This window comes from Apium graveolens, chromosome 9 (genome assembly GCF_009905375.1).
Source record: "Apium graveolens cultivar Ventura chromosome 9, ASM990537v1, whole genome shotgun sequence".
Taxonomy (NCBI): Eukaryota; Viridiplantae; Streptophyta; class Magnoliopsida; order Apiales; family Apiaceae; genus Apium; species Apium graveolens.
In genome coordinates this window covers 219,122,876-219,134,307 of record NC_133655.1, presented here as the reverse complement: position 1 = coordinate 219,134,307, position 11,432 = coordinate 219,122,876, and positions in this window count along the sequence as shown.

Genomic DNA, 11,432 nt, shown 5'->3' with positions numbered 1-11,432 from the left:
TCAGTATTTATTCTAAATACTGATTTAGTCTTTTCAGCATTTATTTTTTCATGATATAAATCCTGTTGGTATGATTACTTCTAGACCTTATTTAAGGACTACCTCTAGTTGTATTACCATTGATCACCCTTCTATAGCCACCTCTTATTTCTGTAGGAAAATCTTTCTGAGCCTTTTTCTGTGAGATGTCTGAAAAGATTGAAAGAAAAACAGAATTTAAGAGAGGCAGGATCCTTCCTGGAAAAAGGAGAGTTAGATGAGAGATAAGATTTAGTAATCCTTGTTAGGAAGCCCTGACTATTAAAACTCATGAGATGTGTGGTGTGAGCAGTAGTGAGACTACTTTAAAAGAATATAGCGATTTATTTTCATTTGTTATATGTGTGCAGGTGCTCAGAGTACTAAAGAAACAGATGCTGAACAACAGTCTGTTGAACTTCAAGTAAACTCTAATGTACCAAGGGTTATTAATCTCCCTACAAGTCTACGTACTGATACTTTCTTGCAGTCCATACATTCTACTAGTCTACCACATGAGACAATCCCTGTTTTTGTTGAAAAATAGTCCATTTACTCTACTTTTCCATCACCTAAGAAAATCCCTGTTGTTGTTGAAGATGTAGTAGCACAACAGTCCATTCATAAAGTTTCATCCATATCAAAATCACCACAGCATTCTACAGGAACTGAAGTTCTGGAAGTTAATCTCGAAGCTCCAATTCATTTATCTACAATACTTAAATATATGGAGTGAACTGCTGAAGGTGTGGAAGCTTCTGAAGCTACTGGATCATATATTGCACCAATTTCTAATTCTATTCTACATGCTGAAGCTGGTGATGAAGTTCAGCAATTAGTGCAAAATCCAGTTGCTATTGAAGAATCTAATGATGGTGAATAAATTAATATTTCTAATGCTATTATAGATCCTAAGGATGATCTTTTCTTCCCTGAATATATACCTATGCATATGAGACGATAAAAAATGAAAGAGTTTGATGCTAAGAAGAACCAGGATTATTTTGATAATATCTTGAATGCTCATGGGAAAGATGATACATATCATATTTCCAGAACACGTTGTTACACATCTGGAAACAACAAAACAAAAGATTATAAATCCTGATATGCCGAATCATCTGAAAGCATCAACTTTAGTTGTCAGATCCTTACACACAGCTCATGAAGCAACTACTACTCAAATCAGTCAGATCAAAGAATCATTGATTGCTTCAAAGATGACTACTCATCAAGAAGTTCAGAAACAAATTGTACCAATAGTTGTCACGCAAACTGCAATTGAAGCCAGTCCTAGATTGGAAGCTAAGCAAGCTCAAATGTCTGATCAACTTACAGAAGTAAAAAATTCAATGGAGCTGATTCTTTATCTACAGCTTGGTGATGATGCCAAAAAAGGGGAGAAAATTGTTAAATCTAAATGCAAACAGCTGACATTGACAAATACTGATGATGAAATTCCTGACGGAGCTAATGAGGGGGGACAGAAGGATAGTGAAAGGAGAAGAGGTGAAGAGAAGATTTTATAAATTTCATATGATCCTTATAAATCTATAAATCAACATAAAAATAATTAGGAAGATATGACAATTATCTATGTTTTATTTTGGACATATAAAAATTAAAATATTCAATTAATATTATTTTTGAATATCCAAGTACAGATAACATTTAACAATTAACTCACAGAATAGATACTGAACTTACATAATAATTATTCAATAGCAAAATAATTACACGATATATCCCGGATATTACATCCTTCCCCCCTTAAAAGGATTCTGTCCTCAAAATTTCCTAAGAAAACAAATGAGGGTACTTTTCTCTCATATCACTTTCTAACTCCCAGGTTGACTCTTCAACCTTTGGGTTTCTCCACAATACTCTTACTAACTTTACCACTTTATTTCTCAATACTTTCTCCCTCTCCTTTAAAATCTCTATCGGACTCTCTATATATGACAAATCTGCCTGAAGCTCTATTGGCTCATATTCTATTACATGCCTGGAGTCTGGATTATATTTCTTGAGCATCGATACGTGAAAAACATTGTGAATGTGCTCCATGTGCGGTGGTAACGCCAACTCGTAAGCTACTTTGCCAACGCGCTTTAGGATCTCAAAAGGTCCGACATATCTTGGACTCAGCTTTCCTTTCTTTCCAAACCTCGTTAGTCCTTTCCACGGTGATACTTTCAGTAATACCAAGCTTCCCTCTTCAAATTCCATGTCTTTCCTTGACTGATCTGCATATTTCCTCTGACGATCTTGTGCGGCTATCAATCTCTTCTGGATAATTTCAACAATTTCCTTTGTCTGCTGTACCAGTTCAGGTCCAAGTATCTTGCGTTCTCCTACTTCGTCCCAATATATTGGAGATCTACATTTGCGTCCATAAAGGGCTTCATAGGGTGGCATCCCAATGCTAGCATGATAACGGTTGTTGTAAGCAAACTCTACCAGAGGTAAATGTTCGTCCCAACTTCCTTTGAAATCAATAGCACAAACACGTAACATGTCCTCGATTGTCTGGATCGTTCTTTCACTTTGGCCATCCGTCTGGGGGTGATAGGCCGTACTCATATTCAGTCTTGTTCCCAAACATTCTTGAAAACTCTTCCAAAATCTTGAATTAAACCTTGGATCTCGATCAGATACAATAGACACAGGAACTCCATGACGAACTACAATTTCCTTCAGGTACATATGGACCAACTTGTCGAGCGAAAATCTTTCATTTATAGGCAGAAAATGAGCTCACTTGGTAAGTCTATCCACTATAACCCAAATGGCATCATGATTAGCCCTTGTCTTAGGTAATCCAACTATGAAATCCATGGCAATATGTTCCCATTTCCACTCTGGAATCTCCAATGGCTGTAACAATCCACTTGGTCTCTGATGCTCTGCTTTAACTCTCTGACATGTATAATATTTTCTAATCCATTCCGCAATTTCCCTCTTCATGTCTGGCCACCAATAATTCTTCTTTAAATCTCTGTACATTTTGGTACTCCCTGGATGGATGGAATACCTTGAATTATGTGCCTCCTGTAAAATTTCATTTTTCAGCTCCGTCACTGGTGGAATCCAAATTCTAGATGAAAACCTCAGAATACCTTGGTCATCTTTCTGCGTGCATAACTCTTCCCCTACCAAGCGATTTATATCTTGATCCATTACATCTTCCTAACATTTCTTTATTTTCTCAAATAATTCCGGTTGGAAAGTGATATTGTATACTTTCGCTTCCTTAGGCTTGCAAACTTTAATCTCCAATTCCAATTTCTGAAATTCCTTATATATATCTTCAGGTACCGATAACACATTCAACCTTTCCTTCCGACTCAATGCGTCTGCTACCACGTTCGCTTTACCGGGATGATAATTAATCGAGCAATCATAGTCTTTGATCAACTCTAACCATCTCCTTTGTCTCATATTAAGTTCCTTCTGTGTGAATATGTACTTTAAGCTTTTGTGATCCGTGAAATTTCGCACTTTTCTCCATAAAATAATGTCTCCAAATCTTCAAAGCGAAAACTATGGCTGCTAGCTCCAAATCATGAGTAGGATACTTCTGTTCGTGTGGTTTCAATTGCCTTGACGCATACGCAATCACCTTTTCGTGCTGCATTAGAACACATCCTAATCCTTTGTGAGAAGCATCACTATAAATTACGAAATTCCCTTGATCATCTGGAAGTGACAAAACAGGTGCCGTGATTAATCTTCGCTTCAACTCCTGAAAACTTTCCTCGCATTTGTCGTTCCATATAAACTTCTTATTCTTTCGTGTAAGCTTTGTTAATGGTGTGGCAATCCTCAAGAAATTTTGAACAAATCGACGATAATATCCCGCCAATCCTAAGAAAATTCTTACCTCGGTGGGTGTTTTCGGTCTCTCCCAATTCGTAATTGCCTCGATCTTTGCCGGGTCCACTTTGATCCCTTCATTACTAACTATGTTCCCTAAGAACTGAACTTCCTGTAGCCAAAACTCACACTTCGATAATTTAGCATATAACTTCTTTTTCCTTAAAATCTCCAAAGCCGTTCTCGCATGTTCCGCATGATCCTCTTCCGTCTTTGAATAGATTAAAATAACGTCTATAAACATAATAACAAACTTATCCAAATACTCCTTGAAAATTATGTTCATCAGGTCCATAAACGCTGCCGGGGCATTGGTCAACCAAAAAGACATCACTAAAAACTCGTAATGTCCATACCTTGTTCTGAAAGCCGTCTTTGGTATATCTTCTGGCTTGATCTTTAGTTGATGATATCCTGATCTTAAATCAATTTTGGAGAAATACTTGGCTCCCTTCAACTGGTCGAACAGATCGTCAATTCTGGGTAACGGATACTTGTTCTTGATTGTCAGCTTGTTGAGCTCCCTATAGTCAATACACAGTCTCATGCTTCCATCTTTCTTCTTGACAAATAATACCGGGGCTCCCCACGGGGATACACTGGGTCTGATTACTCCTTTCTCTAACAACTCCTGCAATTGCTTCGCTAGCTCTTTCATCTCGACGGGCGCCATTCTATACGGGGCCTTGGATACTGGTTCTGTTCCAGGTGCTAAGTCGATCGCAAATTCAATTTCTCTATCTGGAGGAAGTCCTGGTAACTCGTCGAGAAATACGTCTGGAAATTCATTCACAACTGGGATATCTTCAAGTTTTGTTGGTTCTTGACTTCTGTCAATCACATATGCCATGAAATGCTCACATCCTTGTCGTAGTAACTTCTTGGCTTGAATCATCGTTAAGAACTTCTTTATTTGTTTTTGGCCCTTGAACGTTACTATCCTTTCGTCTGGCGTTTTCACCATTACCTTCTTATTTCGACAATCTATCTGGGCATCGTGCCTAGATAACCAATCCATCCCTAATATAACGTCAAATTCTCTTAACTTAAATGGTATCAAATCTACACAAAACTTACTACCAGAAATCTCAATCTCACAATTCCCACAAACTTGATTAACAGATACACGTTCTTGATTTGCTAATTCCACAGTCATTATTTCATTTAAACACTCAACTAGACAATTTAACTTACTAACAAAATCTTGTGAAATAAACGATCGAGTTGCTCCCGAATCTATTAACACTTTGGCACATAAAGAATTCACATTAAGCGTACCTGCCACGACATCCGTATCTTGGAGTGAATCCTTCACCGACATGTCAAAAACTCTAGCCCTTGGAGTCTCATTCACTGCTGGGGTAGATCCCATAATCTTTAATGCATTACTGACTGGGGTTGATGTCTTGCAATCCCAGGCCATATGTCCTGGATTTCCACATTTAAAGCACGTAAATCCAATGGCTGGAACCTTTACTGCTGGATTCCGGATAGGCTGATCCTTACTTACTGGTTCTCTTGCTGGCTGATTTCGGCACTCCCTCGAATAGTGCCCTTTCTGGTTGCATTTAAAACATACCACATTCAACTTATTACAAAATACTACATGCTTCTTTCCACATACTTGACAATCTGGAAAAGTTAGTCTCAACTGATTTGGCTGATTTGTATTAACTGGACGGTTGCTCTGGCCTCCGTCTCCTGCATTCTGTTTCCTGAAATTAAAATTTCCCCCTGGCTGAAACTTGCCCTTCTTAAAATTTGGAAACTTCCCTGGTTGTGACTGACCCTCACTTCCCTCAACTTTCCTTTTCTTGCTTTCTTTCTCCTTCTGGAACATCTCACTCTCTGTCTCTGCGATCATAGCCTTTTATACTACTCCTGCATAGGTATCCAATTCAAAAATGGCTACCTTCCCTCTGATCCAGGGTTTCAAACCTTGCTGGAATCTTTTAGCCTTCTTCCTGTCAGTATCCACATACGACGGTACATACCTTGACAATTTCTCAAACTTACCCTCATAATCTGTTACCGACATGTTCCCTTGCTTTAATTCTAAATACTTCAGCTCCATTTGATCCTGAACAAACTGAGGAAAATACTTTTCTAAAAACAATTCCTTAAACCTTTCCCAAGTAATAACATCCGTACCTTCCAATGTCTTCACCATCTCCCACCAATAAGTGGCTTCATTCTTCAGATAGTAACTTGCAAACTCAACCTTCTGTTCCTCCTTTACTTTCACCAAGGCAAATGCCTTCTCTATTTCCTTTAACCAAACATTTTCTTCAATTGGCTCTAAGGAACCCTTGAATTCTGGTGGGTTTACTGCTTGAAAAGTTTTAAAAGTTACCTGGGGGTTGGTCTGTCTTTGTTGTTATTGTGCCAGGTGAACTGTTTGTTGGGCCAAGATTTGAAGAATCTGGGCTATTGCTTGGTCTATGGGTCCTGGGTTCATATTTGGGTTTGTATCATCTTGGTTATTGTTGTTGTTGGTTTCTTCATTCTGGGTGTTGGTGCGGGTATTTCTTCTGGGAGGCATTTTCTGTAAAGAATCAATCAACTTATTTAGCTTTTGAATCAATCTTTTGCATAAAAGAATAGTTTTGCAAAATAGAAATATCTCTTTTTGAAAACAGTTGTAACTAAGTAAATTGCATGCTTCTTTAGAATATATAAACAGTTATGGAAAACAGGGTACATGGTATCACAGGGGTATAACTGGTGCAATGGATAAGGTAAGGTAAAACAGGTGCAATAAAATAAATGACAGTGCTGGAAAGGAAAAAGGTACTGATATATATAGATCAAAAGTTTTAGGTAGTACAAGCGTAAGGACGCTTCAGAAGTAAAAGCAAAAAGGGTACAACAACCTACTCACTAATCAGCATAGCTAGTCTATAAATACAACTCAAAAGTCTACTGATATACACTACACACTACTGTACATACTACATAACCATAACAACACTGCTCAGCATCTCCATCTTTGAATCTCTGGCTCATGGCAAATCTGGACCTCCTATCTCCTCAAGCTCCTCTAGAACCCACTTAGCCCACTCCACTAGGAAATCAGGGGTGATGTCCTCATGTGTAGCCTCAGCAATCCTCACAGCAGCTGCTCTACGAAATGCTTGGAGCCTCTCCCTAAGTCGCCTCTCACCACTCCCCATCTCTCTGGTACGCATGATATGCAATAACTCCTGGATCTGACCTTGTAGGAATCGCTGCTCCATAAGGCAAGCCTCAAACTGATGATATGGGACATGATAGGAAGAGAACTGGAAAGGTACTCCAATGACTGAATGACTAGTAAAGCCTGAATCAGCAGGTGGGGGTCCTCTAACAAGTGGCCTCATACCTGGAGGTGGAATAGCCTGCAATGGTACGGGCTGCAACACAGGTGGAGGTATTATAGCCAACACTGGTGGAACAACAGGACGTGGATCCGAAGACGACACTCCAACTGAAGGCTCTGAGTGATCAGCTGATACGGGAATAAAAGAGTCGGCCATCGCTGCTATCTGAAATCATATCGTAATATAAGAATCTCGAACCATAACGCGAATTACACTAATACCTGATATACCGAAGCACTCAACCTCTCGACGTTCTATCTTTCTATTCCTTACTTCTGATCCTAACCCTCTACCCATTCCCGTCAACCTAGGCTTGTGTCAGTGACTTATAACCTGTAGCTCTGATACCAAACCTGTGGCGCCCTCCTAACCCGGGTCAGAAGTTTGGGGTCCACACACACATACGCCTTATTTATAACCTTCTTATAATAATAATAAAGATAACAATAATATGCAGTGACCCTATTTACCAACTACCACAGATCGCAACAGGTTAAAGTATGCACACAAGCCACACATCTACTTATATTACATACTGTTCAAATCCCAACTGTTCCAAACTCAAAATTGAGTATTACACATTATTACAACTTTTTACAGACTTGAATTATCCCAAAAGAAACCTACTAACTTAGCTCGATCAACCTGAACCCCTAGCTCTCGCGCTGGACTGGAGATCTGCGGTACCAACTGGTTCCTTCTTGACTGGAAAAGAACAGAAACAATATCGCACAAAAGAGCTAACTAGCTCAGCAAGTCGCAATGACAAAACTGAGAATAATGATCATCAAGTGAACATGTTTATGATATCAAGTGAATAATGGATTATGATTTAGAATTGGATATTATATTTTCAGGTTAAAAACCAAGGTTAGGCTGCTGATCAGTCACGCACTAACCCCGAGCAAAGCACACAACACTGCTCTAACTACTGGATCCAAGGCACACATTGGCCTAACTTGACCATTATATGGTCTGACCACGAATCTGGTCCACAATTTTATAAAAACAATCCAATTCTAACATAATATCAGAATAAGCAATAATAATTAATAACCAAAATCATTAACAATAATGAGTGTTTAACAATGAAAGGGTTTCAATCCTTGTAAGGATCAATAAGGTAATTTTAAAGCTTGGATGCTGGGTAATGAAAGAATTGGATAACAAAGGAATCAATGTTTCAGGGTTTCAAGGATTTGGTCTTTCAAAGCATAAAATACAAAGATTTGATTGTGTAAGCAATCTGGTTCAGTGTTTAATATTTAGTTTGTATGTATTTGTGGAGTAGGATCGTATACTTGAGGTTTGTGTTTGGGTATACAACAATCAATGGTCTAGAAAGAATCAGGTTACGGCTCAAGATCAATAACTGGAATCAAGGTTTAGGGTACAGTGCTTCAAAGCACTTGCAATATCAACAAGACTATCAAGTACTGCAATATCTCGAGAAAGTTCAGAACACTTGCCTGGTATTAGCTTACTACACTGCACTCGCTTCCAATCACAATCATCTTACTCCTCAACTACCTGTTTCCCTTTCCTACGCCTTGCCTCTTCTGCTCACATATCATAAACATCTATCAATAATCGACTCATAGAGTTCTATTCAACATATACTTCTATCTACCCTTCGTTTTACCCAAATCCGATTAACGGATTGAAAATTGTGCAATAATCAAGTAAACACCGAATATATAGACTGATAGTCAATCAACAAGTCACATATAGCACATAATACATCACGTAATCAATGATATATTATTTATAAAGAAGTCTCGGGTCATAAATAGGCTTTCTGATATTTAAAATGATTTTTAAAACATTTTTCGGAATTAAAACGGGTCGTTGGATCAATTTCGGGTTAATAAACAGGGCTCGGTAGGCCAATTCTGGCTCCGAAACAATTTTATACTAATTATCGAGCTTCGGAAATAATTTAGAATAATATTTTAAAGCTCGAAACTATTTTTCGGAATTTTTAAATCATTTTTACATAATTAAATCTAATTAAATAATTGATTAAAATCAATTAATAATTAATTAAATCAATTAATCAATTAATTTTCGAATTAGTTGACCAATTAATTAATTCAAAATTAACTAAAATTAATTAACTAATTAATTTAGATTTATTTTTGAATTAAAAATAATTTTCGGAATTAAAATAATAATTTTCCGAATTTTCAGAAATTAAAAATGAATTTTTATAATAAAAATAAATAGGAAATATGATTTTTAAACATTTTATAAACAGGAATCCTATTTTTGAAAACTTTGCAAACTACAGGGACTAAACTTCACCATCTTCAAAAATACAGGGACTAAATTGCAATTTTGCAGTTTCAGTCGCCGGAAAATCGGGGGTGGCCGGGGAACTCACCTCCGGCATCCTCCCACCACAATCACCTCCAGAATTAAACTACACAACACCAGGAACCTATATCTGCAATCAAAATTCATCAATAACCCCAGACTTGGCCGGAATTTGATCAAGAAACTCGCCGGTTTCTGGCGGGTTCGACGTAAACTTCAAAACACAACTCCCTTCTCTACAGACCTCGTTGATTCATGAAACTTGTACGACTAGATTGTAAATTTCACAGAGAATACAATACACTATACCACAACATCAATCTATTTCAGAATAAGAAACCCCCAAATTTCAATTAAGAACATTCATACGGGTTATAAACCATAATTTTAAAATTCGAAAATCAAACTCAAATTTGAACATATTATTGAACTCCAAATCAGACGTATAATATATCAAAATCATTAGGAAAATAAGCTCTACAACATGCAATCATCAAATCATACAAACAATCATCCGAACAAAAATTCTTATTTTTAATAAATTTAATTCAAAAATAAATAAATTTCCAGAAAATAAACCTTTGATTATGCAGTGAAATAAAGCTCAGAATCTGAGAGAACACTTCAAATCCTTCGTTTTGGTTACTCAAGCTTTGAAAACAGAGATCGGTAACGCCTTCCTTTTGCTGTTTGATTCTTAGAACAGTTTATGTAATTCGGGTTTTTCTCTGAAAATTATAGAACTAACTATCTGCAAATGATTTTGATACGAAATAAAATACGGAAAAAGGCTATTTATATTTACGGAATATTAGTATCCCGTTGGATCATTCCGGATATAAAACGTTACGTTTATTTGTAAAAACTGATCCAAACGGTATCGGTTTTCGGGATAATTATCCAATATCAGTTGTACTGCGGTCTTGGTCTCAGCGCCTGGTTACACGTATTACGAAATGATAATTGTGATAGTTTAATAAAAAGCTCCCGTTTATCGAAAATACGGGTTTTATTGATTTACCGAAACGAATATTGTATCGAAGATGTTGCGCCGGGACCCACGCAGGACAAACCGTACGCCGGATCGAAAAAGTCGAAACACGGAATATGCTTGGAATATTACAATTAGGTTAGGAAGGAGTTCTCGGAAGAGTTTCGGGTTCCAAAAACATAACAACGGTTGACGTCGGTTGGTTCCCGTTTTTATAAAATAGATTTTAAATACTCGGAAAAAGATTTTATAAATTTCATATGATCCTTATAAATCCATAAATCAACATAAAAATAATTTGGAAGATATGACAATTATCTATGTTTTATTTTGGACATATAAAAATTAAAATACTCAATTTATATTATTTTTGAATATCCAAGTACAGATAACATTTAACAATTAACTCACAGAATAGATACTGAACTCACATAATAATTATTCAATAGCAAAATAATTACACGATATATCCTGGATATTACAGTATTTTTCTCAACAAGCAAAACATTAGATTATTTAACTCTAGCATTTTTCTTTATAGAGATTTTAAAGTGACATGCAAATTATACAGTTCGGAAGACCTATCACTAATGGTTTCCTTGCATTTACTCTTACTCAGATTAGATAGATTAGTAGTGATTACCTGATTGTTTGATGGGCTAGCTTCAAAACCATCATCATTAGCCACTAGTGCCATATTCACATATTCAGCTTCTTCATCAGATTCATCTCCATCATCCCGGTCTTTTTTCTTAGTAATGGAAGATTTCTCTTTTTGTCTCAAGAGATCAAAATATTTCTTCTTATAACTAACAGCTTCACCACCTTTAGAATTCTATGCTTCTACATTTATTTGTAAAGTGTCCATCTGT